The following is a 14229-nucleotide window of genomic DNA, read 5'->3' on the forward strand; positions in this document are numbered from 1 at the left end:
GTTAAGATTTGATTTAGTCCTTTGTTTTAGAAGTTATTAGGATTATACTATTTGATTTCACTATACAGGTAAATGTATGAATTTTTATATATCGAGGTATACTACGGCATACCGAAATTCGGTGTATACTGTTATTTAAGGTATATGCCGTAAAATATAAATATAATTATATATTAAATATATTTTATATATTTTTAAATCATAAAATTTATTGTGAAATATAAATATAATATGAATAAAATATACTCCCTCCATTCCATAGTAGTGGATGCATTTCTTTTCGACACGGAGATTAAAAAAATTGTGTTAGGTGAGTTAAGTAAAGGAAGAATAAAATGGAAAATGAAAAAGGTAGAGAGATGAATAGAGAAAAAAGTAAGAGAGAGCAAATTAGGTGTAGAAAAATGTGTTGACTTTTACTAAAAAGGTAAATGACTCTATTACTATGGAACGTACCAAAATGACAAAATGTCTTTATTACTATGGAATGGAGGGAGTAGTATTTAATATATTATTTAAATTATAAACTATAAATAGTATTCTAAAAGCTCAAATATTCAATTTTCATTGATGTTGAAAGCAAGGTATACTGCAAAAGTATGGTATACCGAACTTTGGTACGGCATACCGAAAATGAGGTATGGTATCGGTAAGAAAAATCTTTATACCGAAAATAAGGTATACCGAAGTTCGGTATACCAAAAATGTTGGTAAGGTAAAGGTATGAATTTTTCGCATACCGAATTTACGGTAAGGTATACGGTATGATGGTTTCGGTAAGATATACCTTACCTACCCACCCCTACTCAAAATCACGCCATGTCGCTTTCTTCTATGTTCTCAATTTCAATTATTTTTCCGATATGTATTAGGCCATCCGTATTCTCGTCTCTTAACTGTCTCAATACCATCTCATCCCTTCATTATTCATGGGCCTCCTCATCTCTTAGGCCATCCGCAATGGGGCGGACGATGCCACGCCCGATGGCGCGCATCGTCCGCGCCCGCCATCGTCCGCCCCATTGCGGGTGCGTGACATAGGCCGCGGACGATCGTCGCGCCCTATACTAAGGGCGCGGAGTATAGCGCGGACGATGCCCATCGTCCTCCCCATTGCGGCCTACGCGGACGATGGCCGCGGACGATAGGCCATCGTCCGCGCCATTGTCCGCCCCACTGTGGGCTACGCGGACGATGGTCGCGGACGATGGCACGCATTTTTTTTATTTTCTATTTAAATCTCGTTTCTCATTCATTTGTACATACGAACATATCGACTATCTCTTTACATATTCTCTCTCAACATCCAATCAAAATGAATCTCGGCGACGACACCAATAGTTCTAGTTCGTCTGAGTCCGGTAGTTCGATGTCAGAAGCATTAGATGCAGCCGTTGAAGAGGCCATGGCGGCATGCTATGCGGCAATGCAGCGCGAGGAGGAGGAGGCGGCGGCAGCGGCGGCTGAGCAAGTCCATAGGCCTATTCGACATAGGACGTATGTCCGACGCGACCACCCGGAAGCTCACAGACGTCTGGTTGAAGACTATTTTGCCGATCAACCACGATGGGGCCCGACTGTTTTCCATCGCCGGTTTAGAATGTTGCGGTACCTTTTTCTCAGCATTACTCGGACATTGTCTTCACGTGATGAATACTTCACGTTTCGGGAGGACGACATCGGCAAACCCGGCCTTACACCATTGCAAAAGTGCACGACTGCTATTCGTCAGTTGGCATACTGCACCACGGCAAACCTTTTTGACGAGTACCTCCACTGCGGGGATTCTACAGGCCGCGAGTGTCTGAAGCGCTTTTGTCGGGGGATAGTAGAGGCCTATGGCGACACATATTTGCGCAAGTCGACTGCCATTGATTGTCAGGGTCTGATGCAGATGCACGAGACGGCGCACGGGTTTCCTGGGATGCTCGGGAGCATCGACTGTATGCACTGGCAGTGGAAGAATTATCCGACGGCGTGAAGAGGCCAATTCACAAGTGGATACAAGGGCATCCACCCGACGATGATCCTCGAAGCCGTCGCTGACCATCGGCTCTGGATCTGGCATGCTTACTTCGGCGTAGCCGGGTCGAACAACGACATTAACGTCCTCAACTCGTCCACCCTCTTCACCGAGCAATGTAACGGAAACGGCCCGGCTATCGAGTTCACTGCCAACAGACGCCAATACCATATGGGGTACTACTTGGCCGATGGCATCTACCCACGGTGGCCAGTATTCCTAAAGACGATCAGCTGCCCAATTGGTGAGAAGAGAGTTTTATTTGCGCAAAAGCAGGAGTCGGCGTGGAAGGATGTCGAGCGGGCATTTGGTGTGCTCCAATCACGATGGGCAATTGTGAAAGTGTGGCTCGTTTCTGGTACAAGGAAGTCATCGCCGATGTCATATATGCGTGCATAATCATGCACAACATGATAGTCGAGAATGAAGGCGGAAGCATCACCGATTGGAATGAAGATGACCGTGCATCTAGCTCGTCCGACACGTCGACCGAGACACCCGATAGAGGGTTACCGTTAGGCTTCAATGAGGTTCTATCTAGACAGGCCTCAATGCGCAACCAACAGGATCACTCGCAACTCATGAGCGACATGATTGAAGAAGTGTGGGCTCGTAACCGCCGTCCCTGAGTTTGCGTTTTTTTTTAAATTCGCGTTGTAATGTATTAATTTTTATTAAATGAAATGAAGTTTTTGAAATTCGTATTTTAATGTATTAATTTTTTTAAATTCGTATGGATTTTGTAAATATTAAAAAATGATGATGTGGCGCGCCTTAGGGCGCCCCACTGCAGGTGGGGAGGTAGGAGGATAAAACTGATGACGTGGCGCGCCTTAGGGCGCCCCACTGCTGATGCCCTTAGCTATAGACCGCACATGCATCCATCCATCTATTAATCATCTCATCCCTTAACTATTCATTCAATTTCATTTTTTATTTTTATTTCCAACAAATTCAATTAATAAAAACACGCCGCGGCTTCCTCCTCCTCCCTACGTCGATCTTCTTCTAGCGATTCTTCCATTATTTGACGCATTTGCTCAAATTGATCCATGAATGGATTAAATTTGGGAGAAGAATAATGTTTTGAGATAAGAATGTAGAGTGTTTGAATGAGAATAGAGAGTTTTTTTTATGGTGGATAATTTGTGGGAATGATTTGATATTTATAGAAGTGATTGAGGGCTAAAAAAATAGGAAAAAAAAATTTGAAAAAAGGCTATAAACGGCTAGTAATTTTTGAGTTTTTTTTTTTATTTTTTTCTGAATTTAAAAAAAAAAAAACATTTTCAACGGATATAAACGACGCCCACTCGCGGGCCGGCGAGTGGGCGTCACGGGTGAACGGGAGCGCGCCACGTAGCCAACGCGCTAGGCGAGCTGGCTCGCCAGCTTGCTCTCCGCGGCGAGCTACGGGACGAGATGGGAGACTGCATCGTTGTCTCGATGCGGTCTCATTTCTCCGAGACGAGATCGAACCCGCATCAAGACGCGATGCGGATGCTCTTAATATCTACTACTATGAAATGGGAAGAACAAATAATACTACGTATCACCATATTACAGGAAATTCCAATAATAAAAATAAAGAAATTTTTTTGAAAAGGTCTATCATTTAGAATTTATGCCCATATGTTTAGATATATTTATGCTTTGGTAGAGAGAGAATTATTATTTAGAATATAAACATGAAGATAATCTAAGCTTACTTCACATGCCAAAATAAGCTTCCAAGTCCAAGAGAAGATATTTACTTTTTTCAATTAGTACAATCTAAAATAAACAAGTTTATCAACAAAATTGACCATTGGTTAAAAAATAAGTACACGTAGGGGGTGTTCGGTTCGTAAGATTGTATCCGGGATTAAATTTATAATGTGTTTGGTTCAAGAGATTCAATCCCACAACTTAATCCTAGATGGATAATCATGGGATAATTAGTCATAGCTAATCCCTTATGTCTAAAATAATCTCACGACTCAATCATTGATTACTTGGTACTATTTTATCTTATAGTACTAACAAATATTTGGGCCTCTATAAATACCATGATAAAACAACCATGGGAACTAATTTACAAAGACAATTAAACTTTTCTCTCCCAATGTAATATACTTAGTTATTCATGTTCTTTGGCATGTTTCTCATCTTGCTTCAATTTTTATTTTTCTTAGTGTGTTTTCTTATGTTTCGTTATTTTATTCACAATAACTTATACAACATCTTCATGACATTTTTGCAGTCACCTGTAAATAAGAGAGCAAAAGGGGAACATGTGAGTAGCTATATGAAGAGAAGAAGACACCAATACCTCATCATGTGAAAATGGTATGACTAAATATTTCAAATAAATTCTAAATATAAGAAACATACTAATCCATTTTCTCATAATAGATGTCACACTTTTTTTTAATTTGTCCCACAAAATATGTCACATTTCCTCTTTTGGAAAAAATTCTCTCTCACATTAATATAAATATATTATTTTCTCTCTCCACCTACCACACAAAATAACAGCTCCTAAAATTATGTGTCATTCTCCAACTATGTCATCTATTATGAGACGGAGGGAGTACAATTGTTGAGCAATGCAGGTCAGATTTTAAGTTGGCAAAAAGAGAATGAGAGGAGTAGAAGTGCAGAAGAATAGAGGAATAAGAGAAGAAGAGTGAGCTATATCATATACAGACTAACAGAAGGTAGGTTTTATTACTTTTTAGAAACGTATTATGGACAAAAGATTTTGACATTTAAATTTTTTTACTAAACAAAATGTTCCAGTTATAAAAATGGCAAGAAAGCAAAGGATTAGGAGGTCGACCAAAAAGAATGGAATATTCAAAAGAACAACGAATTCAATGTCATACCTCCTCAAAAACTTACACGCATTTATGTTTTTTAGGTTTGACAGAAGCAAAAATAAGGTCGAGTTGGAAAGGACTAGAACAATCGATCCGAAGCTCATTGATGTAGGCATGTGATCAACAACGATTAAATCTAATCGTGAATTTCTAGATTTTGATGCTGAAATCAATCCAAAATATACTCGGACCACATAATAAACATATCATAACTATAAATCACTTTTTGAAAATAAGAACATACTCCATTATCTAGATTGAAATATAATCTACTTGAAAATGGTTATGTACAAATAAAAATATAATAATGAGTGTTGATTTGCAGTAAAAAATATAGTAAAACAAAAAATTGAAAATATAACATAGAAAAGGATGGAGAATAAGTTTCTCCAATCTGAACAAAAATAAAAAATAAAAGGAAAAATAATAAATTTGAACAATTGTGCTATCCCCGATAAAATCGAATTTTTATAAACGAAGAACGGTTCTTCTTGCGTAAATCATCCTAAAAAAATTGACTTTTTCAAAAAGTAGAAATGGAACTTGAGAAATACATGAGATAAATAGTTTATAAACTGAATGAGACAATATTTTAGATCCATTATGATTTTTTATTTTTAGGCTATTTTTTGTAATTAAATTGCTAATCGCAAAATTTTAAAAGGAAATGAAATATGATAACGGTTTAAAACATAAGTAAGATCGTGAAATGAAAGAGTGTTAAATGAAGAAACTAGAAGTAAAAAAGAAAGAGGCCTGGTGAACGATTTCAAAGGAGGCGCGCTATGTAATACTCTCAAAAGGACCGATTTTAATTTTTTAAACCCATTAATTCAATAAAGAATTAGTAGTAATTAATACTCTTACTCCATACTAAATAATACTTACTGATAACGTAACATAAATGGTGTCCCACAATTTATTGAAATCTATTTTTTAAACATATTGATTACATCAAAATGGAATCCATTATTACCTACTCATATCTATTTAATTATTTCAATTTGTAAATCTTTAATAACTCAATCTATTGATAATTTAGTGAAATGTATGTAGTGTGTGAAGTGTGTTTAGTGTGTGAAGTGCGTGTAGTGTGTGAAGTGTGTGTGGAATTTTCAATTGTTAAAAATTTTAAATTTTAATTTTATTATAAAATTGTGATGATATTAAATATAAATATAAAATAAAATAATATTTATATAATTTTTTAAAATTTTAAAATAAGATGAAAGTAAAATGGAATGAAAAGGCTATTCCTTAGCTAAATGGATGGATTTCCATTTGGAATGGAATGGTTGGTGATTCCTAAGAAAAAAATTTACAAAGCAAAGGAATGGAGGTAGGAATGTCATTCCTTTCTCCCATTCCATCCCATCATACCAAGTAGAGCCTTAGGGTTTGAGTATGTAAACGCAACTGACTCTTGATGCTCTTCTTGAAAGAATGGCACCAAGAAATGAAATATACAGTACGGATGTAAATAATCATTGTTGTTCATAGCAAGAAGACAATGTTTTTCATTGATGTGATCTGTTCAACACACGACAATTTACATGGAAGATCACTATATATACTAGACATAGAAGGACCTAGAACATAACAAGGAACCCTAAATGACCAGCTGTCACATTAGCTAAACAACAAATTCAAATAACTGATTCTGAGAGGATATCTTGTTTTCTCACGCGTTGTGAATCCTTGAGCTCTTGACCAATGAACAACTGCCAGACATCAATATATCCTTCCATGATGGAGCGGGCTGAGGTGGCTTTTCCAAGTCATCTACTTTTGCAGCCTTGACATCCTCGTGTACATGATTTTTCAACTTAATATTTCTTGCTCCAGCTTGAACACTACATGGCTCCAAGATAGCCATGTTAACACTTCTCCCGTCGCCACCGTAGGACCGACGAGATGGCACCGCTTCAGACGTCGTCGCCGCTGCCAAGCACCAGCATGCCAGAGACATTTGTTTGCGATGTTACTCAAATTGGTGCTCAACCTTTGAATGCAGTATCTAGCCAAAATTGTGCTAAGGGGAGTGGTCCCAAGAGTCTAAGACATTTGTTTGCGATGGGTGTATGAACATGGAATCCAACTACGTGTTTGATAATGACATTGGTTTTTGTTAGTATTATTGGCTGATCAAGTGAAGAAAGGCCGAGAAACTATTCAAGTCAGCTTAAGAAAACTAGCCGGTGGAAAGAGGGGTCAAAAATTCTGTTTCAGCGGTTACAACCGCTTAAGTTCATCACGAGCTGAGCTGGGGTAACCGTCGCACACACACACGCATTGATACAAATAGATGGTGAGTGTGAACTGAGAAGGGCAGAAGTGAGGATCATTCTCAGAGTGAAAACACAAGAAGAAATTAGAGTTTCATCCATCGTTTGAGAGAGGTTTTTCCGAGAAGAGAGAAACAAATCAAAGAGAGTTGAATGATCTTCGTTGTTGTATTCTAGAGCTAGTTGTTATCTTGTAACTCCATTCTTATATCATCTCAATACAAATCCATCATTCCATCCGTGGACATAGGCTACGGCCGAACCACGTATTTCTTGGTGTTCTTGCGTTTCGATTTGTGCATTTTCTTTTGATTTACAACCGTATGTGGGAAGCAAGGCATAATCGCGCAAGGATAGGGAAGATGTCGATATCCAGATTTGAGGCTGAGAATTTCTCGGGGAAGAACGATTTCGGTCTCTGGCGTTTGAAGATGAGGGCGATGCTCGTGCAGCAAGGATTGGCCGAGGCTTTGAAGGGCGAGGATAAGGCGAAGTTTCCTGAGGATGTTGATCCCAAGGATATGGCTAGGAGAGATGAAATCTTTGAGAGAGCTCACAGTGCCATTATTCTGAATCTAGAAGATAAGGTACTGAGGGAAGTTGCAAGAGAGACAACCGCTGCAGGGATCTGGGCAAAGTTAGAGTCATTGTACATGACTAAGTCTTTGGCAAACAGACTCTATGTCAAGCAGAGGCTCTATTCCTTCAAGATTGCGGATGAGAAGAGAATAGAGGAGCAGCTGGATTTGTTCAACAAGATCATAGATGATCTCGAGAACATTGATGTGAAGCTTGAAGATGAGGATAAGGCAATAATCTTGCTGAACGCATTGCCTAAGTCCAGTGGCAGAGAGTCTTGTTGTTAAGAGTGCAAAAGGCAAAAAGGGCTTCAAGAAGAATGCATCTGGATCAAAGCAGTCCTATCCTCAGAAGGCAGGCCAGGATCAAGAAAAAGAGACAAGGTCTTGCCACTACTGCAAAAAACCTGGCCACCTCAAGAAGAATTGCTATTCGTGGAAGAAGAAGCAGGCTGAGGAAGAGGGAGGAAAGAACACTACTGACTTCACAGAGGAGTTGGAAATTCCTAAAGCTCTAAATGTGGCTGAGGAACCTGAGGAAATTCCTTGGATCATGGATTCTGGTTGTAGTTTCCATGTATGCCCCTTCAAGAGCTGGTTCAATGGATTGAAGGCAGCAACTGGATTAGTTCTTCTAGGAAACAACCAGATTTGCAGAATCAGAGGAATAGGAGATATAAGGCTAAGACTCCATGATGGATCAGTTAGGCTGCTCACTGGAGTAAGATTAATTCTAAAGATCAAAAGAAATCTGATTTCTGTTCGAGTCTTGGATGCTTCTGGGTACACTTGTGTCCTCACTGATGGGATCATGAATATTGTGAAGGATGGGAAGGTGATCATGGTGGCAGAAAGAAGGAGTTTGTACTACTTGCAGGCATCAGGAGCTATTAATATAGTGCAGAATTTGAGCCTGAGAATCTGGCATCTCAGGCTTGGGCATTTGGGTGAAGATGGGATCAGAGAATTAGTAAAAAGGGATCTGATCAAGCTAGATGATCCAAATGAGCAGCTGGGATTGTGTGAGCAGTGTGTGCTCGAAAAGAGCAAGAAACTACAATACTCAAAGGGAATTCACAGTTCAGTGGCTCCTCTTGACTATGCCCACAGTGACCTGTGGTGGCCAGCTACACCAGTCACATTAGGTGGAGGTAAATATTTTCTATCCATCATTAATGATTTTTCGAAGAAGCTTTGGGTTTTCATATTAAAGGAGAAGTCAGATGCTTTCATAAGGTTTAAGGAATGGTGTAGAGAGGTTGAGGTAGAAAAAGGTTGCTTAGTGAGGTGCTTAAGAACTGATAATGGGTTAGAGTTCTTGAGTAAGGATTTTGATTCTTTCTGTAAAGAGAGAGGAATGAAAAGGCACAGGATAGCTTCTAGTAATCCATAACAAAATGGTGTTGTTGAACGTATGAACAGAACTATTTTAGAAAGAGTAAGATGTACGTTGTTTAGTTCTGTCATCGGGAATGAACCTAGCTCGCCAAACTTGAGAAACAAAGTACACAAAAATATGAAAGATAAGGACACGTGAAAAGACTCCACTCTCCAATACATCAATTAAGACCACAATAAGACATGAAATCTCTAAGGAAAGGCCTCCTTGGCCTACAACAAGCAGACCATCCCCCGTATGCACGACATGGACTTGAATGGCAGTGAAGTCATATGAATCTCCGATCTCCAACAAATGCTGCTATTATTTATGCCCAAAAATGCATGGTTCATAGTTTCACGGGACATGTCTTGATCACCAACACAAAGCCAATCCTCGTATTCTGGACAAGACTCCGTAGTCTCACTATAGTATAGCAGAGGAGACAAAATGATACAGAAAACATGAAGAACGAAATAACTACTGACACTGAAAGAAAGTGAAGCATATTCGTGTTCAATCGCGAATATGTCATTTTAAAAATTTGGGGATCCCCTGATACCTACGGTCTACGGAGCTGCCATTAAAGCACAAGTAAGTTGACATTACTGGCGTCACTTCTGCATTATCTCCTCGTGGTAAACCAGAGCCTCATTATCTCAAAGCTTATACTAAATGAAGGCCTCACGTGCCAGCAAGGACAACCTACCAAACCCCCACGGCGCGTGTGTGTAAGTGTTGAGCCCATGTGAGGGAAGGTGCTCGGCGGTGGAGGATCTTATCAAGGCTGCCATTAGGCATGTATTCATACACAAAGACCAATTCAATCATCTCACAGCCCCCACGAGCATCCTCTCAATATCCCCACAACCGTCTCTCTCCCACAGCCCCCACACATGCTCACTCAAAAGACTGGGGGCCTCCCTCCCTGAGGCACCACCCCTGTATCTTCAACACAACAGATTCTTGTGCTAAAGCACCCCACCATTGTAGCAAAACTCAGTGTTAAAAGGGGCACATGAGAAGGAAAAACTCTCATGGTTGAAATGCTTAATCGCGATCTTCCCTACTCACACCACAGCTCAAGCCCCTATACCTATGAATATGATCCTATCATGATTGGCGGCTGACCTAACTCTACTACTACAATTCTAAGAAGCCTAAGAGATGTATAATGTCAGTGTCTCTGCGCGTGTAAGTGTTGAGCCCATGTGAAGCAAGGTGCTCGGTTGTGGAGGATCTTATCAAGGCTGCCATTAGTCACCAATTCAATCATCTCACAGCCCCCCGAGCATCCTCTCAATAACCCCACAGCTGCATCAGCCAACCGTCCCTCTCCCACAGCCCCCACACATGCTCACTCAAAACAATGGGGGCCTCCCTCCCTGAGGCACCACCCCCGTATCTTCAACACAACAGAATCTTGTGCTAAAGCACCCCACCATTGTAGCAAAATTCAGTGTTAAAAGGGGGCACATGAGAAGGAAAAACCAGAGAGATTAATCACAATCTTCATGGGGCTGGCCTAACTCTACTACTACAATTCAAAGAGATGGCATTAACAGCATTTTACAACAAACTAAAGAGAAACCCACAATTTTTCAGTCATTCATATCCAATCGAAATGTCATTCATAGGCAAGAAAAAAAGTATATTCACAAGGTTTTATATTTCTTGCTACAAAAAAATTGGAAAATTCTGATCTGTCATCACCTTTCAATCAGCGCCAAAGAGCTTGCATCGGAGCCCAGCAGCTACGGCGCTCTCAAAAACCACTTGATTGGAAGCTAGCACATAGCAATCCAGTCCATAATTATTGACCTCTTCGGCGATGAGATCCACATCTGCAACTGTTCTTGCGAAGATATTGCCGCCCTTTGCCTCAATTCTTGTGCGCACGGCAGTTCTCTTCCTGGAAGCCAGCTCCACTTTTTTGTTGGCGTCTTTCAATTTCTTTTCATCCTCTTTCAGATGTGTCTGAAGGGTGATGATCTCTTTCTGAAGGGTGATGATCTCTTTCTTACGATCTGCGACTGCCTGTGCTCTTTGATTGGCCGTAGTAACTTTGCTCCCAAATTCAGATTTTGCTTCACTTATGTCGGTGATGTTCTGTAACACAGCCGTGATAGGATCCATGGTTGAGAACTTGAGATAATTGATATGGATCAAGATTTGGATTTAGGATTTTCAGCGGGGGTCAAGATTTGGATTGGGGGATTTTCAGCGGGGAAGGAGATCTACTTCTAATTCAAAGTATGTACTATATATATTCTCTCAATTCGTAGAAATTATCTGCAACAAATTGCTCATTCTTCTATTTTGAAATTTTTTAAAATAATTGAATAATTTTTATTTCCGATAAAAAGTAATCACTCTCTTATTTTATTCTTTAATCATTTATTTTATTTTCTTTTCTTTTCTTTTACTTTATTCACTATTAATTAACACACTATTCTTAATCTCTGTATCGAAAAAAAAGTCTCTATTAACAAAAAACGGAGGAAATAGTTGATGTCAATTTGAATTTTGGTATTAAAATCTTGAACAAAGTGAAAGCGGGATAGTATAGTATTTCTTTTATTTTAATAAATAAAAAAAATTATAAATTACTATAAAAATTATTTTTTTAATCATCTCTTTGAAATTATGAAAAACCGAATAAATAGAATATTAATTGAAGACTAAAGGACCATTTTGATTCTTAACATTTTGCGATTTTATGATTTTGGTCAAAAACATTATCTTTTGAATTATTCGATCCCTCACAAATAAAAACGGGTCATATTTGGTCAGAATTTGACGGAACTATTAAAATTTAACAATCAACGAATTTTAATTACATTTTGACCGGATAAAGTGTGAATATTAGAATTTTATTTTTTTTCAAAAAAAATGAAGATTTTATTCGAATTTTTTTTAAAAGAACATCTTGTCTTTCTTTTAAAAATGTGCCGCCCCACCCTAGACCTAATTTTTCAATTCTCTTTCTCATGCCAAACAATGAACTAACCAAACTCTTCTCGACATTTCAGCAAACATCTTGAAGAATTCCGTTTCAGGGAAAATCCCCACCGCTCACCATCTTCCTCTGGTTTAAATTGCCGAAGAACAAGAATCCCATCTTTGGATGTACGAAGTTAAGTTACTTCGATTTAAAAAAATTCTTAATAAAGGACTCGAGTTATGTTTGATGAAATGACTCATAGAGACCGACCTCAATTTCATGAACTCCTCGAAGAAGAAAATCCGACGCCGCTGCTTCTGTGAATAATAAATTTTCTCGATTCCAAAGATAGGATCGTTGAAGTCGCTGAAAATCTCTCTACAAACAAACGATTCGAACACTAAGCCTTTGTGATCCTTTCTTTTGAAATAGGGATATTTAAAATAATTTTTGAAAAAAGAAAAAAAAAAGAAGGAGAAGAGTGCGGACGTTGCAATGCAATCGGGGCGGGTTTTGGGGTTGCCATGAGTTTTTAGATAGTTGCAATGCAGCCCATCGGTTGGCCGCCCCGAACAATTGAATGTAGTATAAATTTACCTTCTACTACTCCCTCCGTCCCGGTTAAGATGACACATTCCTTGGCCGACATGAGATTTTAGGAGTTATTGGTTAATGTGTTTAATCGGAGAGAGAAAAGGTGGGCGTAAGTATTAAAATAGAGATGAATATTTTAATAGGAGTGAGAAAAAGTGGTTGAGTGTATTAATTGAAAAGAGAAAGTTTCCAAAAAAGAAAATGTGTCATCTTAGTTGGGACAAACAAAAAAGGAAAACGTGTTATCTTAAGTGAGACAAAGGGAGTACTATGTCACGACCCGATCCTTGTTAAGGATAACAAGGATGGGTGATTCACGACTAATAGGGGGATTAAAGAAGCGGGGTAGAATGGGGAAGTGAAAATCAAGGAAGAACTGGAAGAAATACTGGTCCAAAATACTGCAAACGAGGAGCCGAATAGTTGGTTACATGTTCTCAAATAGAATCATTCAACATAGCAACTAAATCAGAGTTCGAAGGTGAGCCTATAAGATTCTCACTTAACAAAAATACAGCGGAAAGAGGTCCCTACGAAACAACTTCGTGTATGAAGACACGAATCGTCGAGAAATCCACATGCTTATTTAATAGCATCGACTCCGATCAATTCTTCTCCATCTTGACGTTCAACCTACACATTTATAAATACATGCAGGGCTGAGTACAGGAGTACTCAGTGGACACGTGCCGAAAACAAAACATACAAATATATAAGTTGTCATCCATCAACAGTATCACACGGTGGTTTTTAAAAAAGTCCGACTGCAGTCTAAGTTCTTGGTGTATCCTGCCATGTCTGATAATCTAGTGTACCGTGAAGGTGGCCACCTTCAACAGTACCCTCGCCGGCCAACATCTCTAGGATGGCTCACGACTCTTGCGCGCTTTATTTCAAATCGTAACGTTTTGTCCTAGCCAAAACCAACAAACATATATATATATCTCTAACAGTCAGGTCTCGAAAACAAACACTTTATGGCATGACAACAACTTTAAAATGATCGCGTATCCATTTATGAGAAAAAGGAATTTCATAACTTCAAAACATTTGCTTTATATCCACACTATAGTGCTGAATATTAAAAGAAAGCCCACCCGGTATGCTTATCTCCAATTAAAATCCTCGTTTAGCCTCACTTGCCCTTGAATAAATTCTCCTTTAGAAATAAATAGTGTAACACGCTAATTAGTACTCGAACTATTTTTCAAAAAAAAAAGAATGCATGCATCCTATAGGATAGCACCTACGTCTTAGTCTCGGCTTTTATAGGATTTTTCTTAAGGCCACCCATGGCGTCGCGGGACGACGCCAGTCGGCCCTTCGCGTCTCCCGTTTCCACGTCCTTCCTTCTTAATACTTTATCTGGGAATTTGACTTATTGTGCTTCAACTCGATCCCTTCAATAAATTCCACTCAACAATATTCAATTCCAAGCCCAGTAAAACTAGGTAGTCCAACCTTGAGTCTTTAAAAATCCAAGCCCCTTGGCCTAGCGGTAAAGGGTGCTGGATACCGCGTCCATCCTGGAGGTCTCGAGTTCGAACCCTGGGTGGCGTAATTTGT

This window comes from Salvia splendens, chromosome 19, assembly GCF_004379255.2.
Source record: "Salvia splendens isolate huo1 chromosome 19, SspV2, whole genome shotgun sequence".
In the NCBI taxonomy this organism is placed as follows: domain Eukaryota; kingdom Viridiplantae; phylum Streptophyta; class Magnoliopsida; order Lamiales; family Lamiaceae; genus Salvia; species Salvia splendens.